General features: G+C 47.5%; 1 long non-coding RNA gene and 4 other non-coding genes across 7 annotated transcripts; all 5 read left to right on the top strand.

Moving 5' to 3' along the window:
• The first annotated feature begins 60 nt into the window (after positions 1-60).
• On the top strand, positions 61-6471 carry LOC131904117 (uncharacterized). Of its 3 annotated transcripts, none has more exons than XR_009377676.1 (4): positions 61-148; positions 4057-5533; positions 5787-5841; positions 6246-6471. It is a non-coding gene; the product is annotated as an uncharacterized LOC131904117 (long non-coding RNA). The 3 variants fall into 3 exon arrangements; XR_009377677.1 differs by lacking the exon at positions 61-148 and having other exon boundaries at positions 3999-4227; positions 5148-5533; XR_009377678.1 differs by lacking the exon at positions 61-148 and having other exon boundaries at positions 3999-5533.
• Positions 4760-4893, top strand: LOC131905418 (small nucleolar RNA SNORA16B/SNORA16A family). The gene has a single exon (XR_009377930.1). It is a non-coding gene; the product is annotated as a small nucleolar RNA SNORA16B/SNORA16A family (small nucleolar RNA).
• LOC131905426 (small nucleolar RNA SNORA44) lies at positions 5266-5395 on the top strand. The gene has a single exon (XR_009377938.1). It is a non-coding gene; the product is annotated as a small nucleolar RNA SNORA44 (small nucleolar RNA).
• LOC131905427 (small nucleolar RNA SNORA61) lies at positions 5560-5688 on the top strand. The gene has a single exon (XR_009377939.1). It is a non-coding gene; the product is annotated as a small nucleolar RNA SNORA61 (small nucleolar RNA).
• Positions 6104-6176, top strand: LOC131905443 (small nucleolar RNA SNORD99). Its single transcript, XR_009377954.1, has one exon. It is a non-coding gene; the product is annotated as a small nucleolar RNA SNORD99 (small nucleolar RNA).
• Positions 6472-6904: the final 433 nt, after the last annotated feature.

Raw genomic sequence — 6904 nt, forward strand, 5'->3', positions numbered from 1 at the left:
CTCCTCCTCCTCCTCCTCCTCCTCCTCCTCCTCCTCCTCCTCCTCCTCCTCCTCCTCCTCCTCCTCCTCCTCCTCCTCATCCCTGGTCCTGGCACAGCCTCGAGAAAGAGCGGTCTAGGGAGCCTGGTCCGGGAGACCAATCCTTGGTGTAAGTAAGTCAGGGTGGAAATCACTACCTCTGTAAAATGGGGACAGTGACAACCCCTGCTTCAGAGGATAAAGTGACTTACACCTTTTTTTCTTTTTTTCCGAGACAAGGTTTCTCTGTGTGTAGCTCTGGCTGCCCTGGAACTCGCTTTGTAGACCAGGCTGGACTCGAACTCACAGAGATCCGCCTGGCTCTTTTCCTTTTTTTTTTTTTTTTTTAATGTTTACTTATTTGTGTGTATATGGTGCACATGCGCCAGGGCACATATGGAGGTCAGAGGACAATTTGAAGGAGTTGGTTCCCTTCTTCTACCTTGTAGGCACCGGGGGATTGAACTCAGCAAGTGCCATTACCCCGTAACTCTTCTCACTGAATCAAAAAAAAAAAAAAAAAGAAACAAAAAAGCCATCTATATCACACCTCTAAATAATCCTAGCCAGTGCAGCTGAGCAAGAGCAGAGAGGCACGAAACAGTTGGACAGGAGCCCTCCCCAAAGACAGGCTGTGCAGTGTCAGCATCGGATTCTTTGAACTTCTTCTTTCAGAGGCTCCCGCTAGGGCTGGGGTCAGTGTCTGCCTCTGATTGCACCTGGCACCAGAATCCACATGTCAGCTGACCCATGCCATAGATAAGGTTGTGTAGCCCCAGAGGCCACCCCTTCCTGGGCCCTGCTTCCTCATCTGCTAAGGCAAATTCCCATGAGGCGCCTCATACAGAACTGTCTTACACAGCAGCTAAGGTTCTGCACATTTCCATGGGGAGATTTGGGTTGTGGTTCAAGGGCCACTTACCGCTGGTTATGCAATCATAGCCAAGTTTCATCCCTACAGTCATCACTGGGTGATTATTCCAGGAAGTGCTTGCTGGCTATCCTTTAATATATTTTAATTTATTTGCTTTACTGCTGAGCTCTCTTACTGGCCCATCTACCTATTTTTTTTTTTTAAGATTTCTTTATTTATTATGTATACAATGTTCTGTCTGCATGTATGCCTGCACGCCAGAAGAGGGCACCAGATCTCATTACAGATGGTTGTGAGCCACCATGTGGTTGCTGAGAATTGAACTCGGGACCTCTGGAGCCAGTGCTCTTAACCCCTGAGCCATCTCTCCAGCCCGATCCTATCTCCTATACTCCAGCACACATATAGCCTGGGGAGGGCAGAGGCCAAGTTCCTGCTCTTGGAGAGCTCCCATTCTAATGAGGAAGGCAGACAAACACATATGTATATGAGCTGCAGCAATAGCTCAGCTGATAAAGTGCTTGGCACCTAAACCTGAGGACCTAAATTCCATCCCCAGAACTTGTAATCCTAGCACTGGGAGGAGGAGGCAGGAACATATCTGGGGCACTCTCCTACTCTACTTGGCAAACTCCAAGCCAATGAGAGAACCTTTCTTAAAAAACAAGGTAGACGCCGGGCGGTGGTGGTGCACGCCTTTAATAACAGCACTTAGGAGGCAGAGGAAGGTGGATCTCCATGAGTTCGAGGCCAGCCTGGTCTACAATGCAAGTTCCAGGAAAGGGTGCAAAGCTACACAGAGAAACCCTGTCTCGAAAAAAACAAACAAACAAAAAAAACCCCCAAAAACCCCCCAAAAACAAACAAAAAAACCCTCAAACAAACAAACAAACAAAGGTAGAGTGTGAGGGTACATGTTTTTAATCCCAGTACTCAGGAGGCAGAGGCAAGCAGATCTCTGAGTTCAAGGCCAGGCTGGCCTACATATTGAATCCCAGGTCAGCCAGGGTTACATAGTGAGACCCTATCTCAAACAAACGAACCCCCCCACAAACTACCACTCACAGCTCACTATGTGGGTGCTAGGCTAGGATCCACACTGTGGTCTTCATGCTTGCCCAGCAAATGCTCCTAACCTCTGAGGCATCTCTCTAGCCTGAAACCTATTTCTTCAGGTGTATATAGGAGCTGAAGGATGTAGCTTAGGGGCAATATATGGTAAGGCCAATGATACCTAACATTGAGGAGGGGAAAAGGCTGGGCCTGGCTGCAGGCTTGTAATCCCAGCTATTTGGGAGCCTGAGATATGCCTGGGCAAACTAGTGAGATGTGTAAAAACAAAAACAAGGCCTGGTGTTGGTGGTGCATGCCTTTAATCCAGTACTCAGGATGGAGAGCCAGGCAGATTTCTGTGAGTTTGAGGCCAGCCTGGTCTACAGAGTGAGATCCAGGACAGGCACCAAAACTACACAGAGAAACTCTGTCTCGAAAACAAAGCAAACAAACAAACAAAATCCAAATAAGAAAAAGTCACCTCTCTACAATATACTGTGGATGTGATGTGACCAGTTGTCTCAGGCCCCTGCTGCTGGGACTTCCATGCAGTGATGTGACTGTACCCTGGAATGGTAAGCTAAATAAGCTACTTTTTCCCTCTAAGAAAATTAAATAAATAAATTAATGAAATAAATAAATAAGGCTAATAGAAATTAACCACACCATAGAATAATTACTTAATTCTTGGCAATAACTACTTACATTTTTTTTCTTTCTATTTCTTTTTTGAGACAGGGACTCAAGTAGCCCTGGGTGGCCTCAAAATTTACCTTCACCAATCCCAGCTCTGAGAGGCAGAGGCAGGTGGATATTTGTGCGTTAGAGGCCAGTCTTGTCTACACAGTAAGTTCCAGGACAGGCAGAGCTACATCATGACAGAGAGACCCTATCAAAACAAAAACAAAAAACAAACAAACAAACAAAAACCCCAACCAAACAACCAAACAAAAGGAACCTTATATTAACCATTTAGTCCCGGGATTACAGACCTGGGTCACACTCAAAGGTATGAAGGATTCAACTCAGGACCTTGTGCTCTTTACCACTGAGCTACATCCCAGTCTGTTTATGTTCTTAGGTTGGGGCTCATCATTCATTCATCCCATGAGCAAACAACAACCCATGGTCGTGACTTTGAGTGTCTGAGCTGTTTTCAGAGTCTAGTCTGTCTACCTTGCTCCCTAGCTGTGATCCATTTTTCAATTTCCCGTGAAAAGGGCATAATCAAGAAGCCAGTACACAAGGTTTGTATGCAAATGAGATGGAATAATCTGGCCCAGTATAAACAGCAGGTGCTCAGGAAATGCTATTTAACATTAGCTTTGAACAAATAAAGGATCCATCTGGAGCCTCAATTGGTTACCTAGTGGCTGTACCCAGCAGGACTGCATGAGAGGTTGATTGGACCACAGGCTTGAGTTCCAGGTGTTTGTAAGGGTCTAACTAGCAGGGGGGGGGGGCGGTCTAATGCTCCGCCCCTTGGCATTGTTATAAATAGCCCTTTGGAATAACGCTCTGGGCCGGTGGATAAGGATCCAGGCCTACTTGACAGTCCGTCCTGTGTTTTCTGTTTCTCTCCTTATTTGTAAGTCTCTTATCCCTCATTCCTCAAGAGTTCCTGGGGTAAATAAGTGTGGAGGTTTAGCCTCCCTCAAGAAGCTCTCTACTCACTCCTGCATCCTAGGACGATACCCCTTCCCACTACACCCTCAGCATCCTCTTCCCGTTACTCCCCCGGCATCCCAAGACGCTCGGGGCGGAGAACCCTTTCTAAGATCAGTGTTAATTCAAAGTTGCCCCGAGACTTAATCCTCAGGGACCGCGACCGGTCTCGGGTGTGAGTCCATCCAACTCGCTGTGGCAGGGGTGGAAGCCTCTCTAGTCCTCAATCACGGCGGGCACAAGACAGGACTAGGCGGTGCGCGTGGACTACATTTCCCAGAGGGTCCGTGCGGCAGACGGAGGGCGCAGGCGCGGGCGTCGGCGCGAGCGGTATATATAGCGGTTGCGGGCCCTGCTTCGTCCTTTCTTCCTGCGGATTCTTCCTACGTCCGCGTGCGTTTATTGTGTCCTCGTTGTCATGTACCGCGTCCCCATTCCCTCCACAGATCGCCGCCCTCTGAATGCACTCTCCGGATGCTTCCCTAAAGGCTTCGGGATGCAGAACCTGCCGCAAATAAACCAGGCTTCTCCATATCGACGGTGGAAGCCTACAAGGTAGCCACGCTCGCCGCTTGCGCAGTGAGAGTCCGCGGCCTGCGTACCGCGCCATTTGACGGGTGAGTGATGCCCGCCATCGGCTTGGTGGTGGGGCGATGGGGATCTGGCGACAGCATTTGCAGGCTGAAGGGGTAAGTGCTTGGGTGCGATGACCTAATTGGGTTGACGCCAACTGAAGAACCCTGTGACAGTTAACTCTGGGTCACATTTGGCGACTTAACCTCGCTCCAGTTATCTGGAGTTATCCTAGTGGATGCGAGGTATTGGCGTTGAACTCTTGGATCCTGGCACGTGCTAGGTTATCCCCGTCTAAGCTGTAGGCCTCAAACCATTAAGACTTTTTTTTTTTCGGGAAGACCTTGTTCAGAAACTCAGCTTTGTTGCATTCCGATTGCAGAAGCTGCCATTTTAAGCTTACCCTGATACTAAAGCAAGTTAATTGAGAACTTGTGTGTTGGGAGGGGGAGGGGTGCAGGCAGTAGGGTCATGAATTTTAGTTGGCGATGTCTCTAGTATACAAAGCTGTAACTTAGGTTCTTCTGTGAGCCAGGTGGTTTGTGGGTTTGAAGTCTTGTAACCCCTATCCCTGCCTGTGGCCCTTATCGAAGCTGCAGCTGCTTCTACATAGCTGCTGTGGTCAAAAAGGAGGCCCAGAGAAAGTTTTCCTTGACGGTCGCGGTTCTGTTTACTGTAACTGATCTGCAACATTTTGGGAAAAGACAGCTCTGCCTTAATTCTATAGACGTATCTAGAGGTCTTCATTAACATCAGCATAAATAATACAGACAAACAAAAATGTCTTGAATGTGGAGTTGGTAGAATAGGGCTTTTGGAAGTAGTTTGCTGAACCCAAGATCATACAAGGGCAGTTCCAGGTATGTTCACCTGTTAGTACAAGCCATGTCATGGGTCACATTCCCTGTAAGAGAAGGCCAGTTGACGATCAGGTGCAAGGAACTAAAGATAAGTGGGTAATTAGCTTTTCCAGGTGAAGACTCCATGAAGATGGGCTGAGTAAGGAGACCAGAAGATGTGACAGGTGAAATGCAACAGTAGGGCCTGGTAAGTATGGTGTTGAGATCACCTGGTGGTAGACACAGCATGTTTCCAAGGGCTATGGCTGGTTGTGGCCATGGGGTCTCCAACTGCATGCCAGAGAAACTGGAGAGACTTTGACAGCCCAGGCCAGCACAGTGCCTGCAGCTGCCACTCGGCTTTCCTATATACGTTGTGCCTGGGGTGGAAGCTTTCTACCTGGGACACTGCATTCCCTGAATATTCACAAAAGCTTTCCTTCTGCAGGTTACACCCAAGGCTCTTGGAAGTCTGAGAAGCCAGCCTGTCTGCCTCAGCTCATTCACTAAGGTAAAGTTGCTGTCTGAGACAGCCTGACCCTCCGGTTCCCTTTCCCATCAGATCTTGATGCTGGTCTTGGTGGTCGTAAAGGAGGAAGAGCACACTGAAACTGGCCTCATAGCAATGTAGTCTTGTATAGAGCATTGGGTCAGATTCATACATGCCTAGGCTCTTGGTAAAAAAAAAAAATTGGATCTGAGAATTACAGATGCCTCTGGGCAGTTGTAGCATTGTTGACGTAAATACTTCTATTTATTTTTAGAGTCATGTAACCAGTGAAGGGGCCATCATTTATGATTTGATCTACAGTTGGTTGGGTAAGTTAAGGGCTGTTATTAGCCCTGTCCCTAAGTAGTACAGCAGAATTAAAAAGATGGCTCAAGGTTGTAAAAACCTCAGCATCTTGGTAATTCATGCCTGGTCTGTGTGCTGTATTAGCTGCTCACAACCAGGACAGAGATGCTGGTACACTGAAGGCCACGAGGACATTCTGCTCAGCAGCAATGCACTTTGTACCATCCACTACCCGGCAACTGGGGAGATGGATTGTGAGGAAGGGAGCAAGCAGGGAGCTCAGGCACTGGTCCAGGATGAAACCTAATCTGTTGGACATCTATGGATGATTAATGCGGATATGGGACTGAGACCGGTTCTTAGGAAAAGCATGAGTTGGAGATTGAGCCTGAGGTCAGAACTAACACAGACTTCACTTCCTTTTCAGAAAAAATCAAAAGCAAGAGGACTGCCCTGGAAGCAAGCAGCCTCTACTTTATTACTCAGCCAGGTTCTGCCAGCAGTGACGGCATACAGATCAAGGCTAGTCTGGTCTACAGAGCTAATTCTAGAACAGACATCAAAGGCTACACAGAGAAACCCTGTCTTAAAAAATAAAGTGAAATGCTTTGTGATTTAACATGTAATTGGGTCAATAAAGACTTTGGAAAGTGTCTTCTCTCTGTAATTTAAATAACTTAATGGCGATCTCAAAAAAAATTCACTTGTGTCTGAAAGTGGATGCTGGTGCCTACTGAAATAACAGCCACTTGATCCTTGGTGCTGGAGTTCCTAGGAGGTGTTCTTAACTGCTAACCCATCTCTTCAAACTGTAAATTACTGCTTTCTGAAATTTTCATGTTACCATCCAATGTTGAACACCAGGATCAGTCAGGTCCCTTTGGGTTGTGTGTCTTTACAGTCAAAATAGAATGGAAAAGGAGTGCCTTATCAAAGCCTGCATTTTATAGAGACTGAGACATCTGTACCCTCCTGCAGAAAAGGGAACTGTATAAAGGCATACCTTGAGGATTTAGCTCAGTGGTAGGGTGCTTGCCTAGCGAGCGCAAGACCCTGGATTCGGCCCTCAGCTGGGTGGAGGGGGGG

The sequence above is a fragment of the Peromyscus eremicus genome, chromosome 2 (genome assembly GCF_949786415.1).
Source record: "Peromyscus eremicus chromosome 2, PerEre_H2_v1, whole genome shotgun sequence".
NCBI classification, from domain to species: domain Eukaryota; kingdom Metazoa; phylum Chordata; class Mammalia; order Rodentia; family Cricetidae; genus Peromyscus; species Peromyscus eremicus.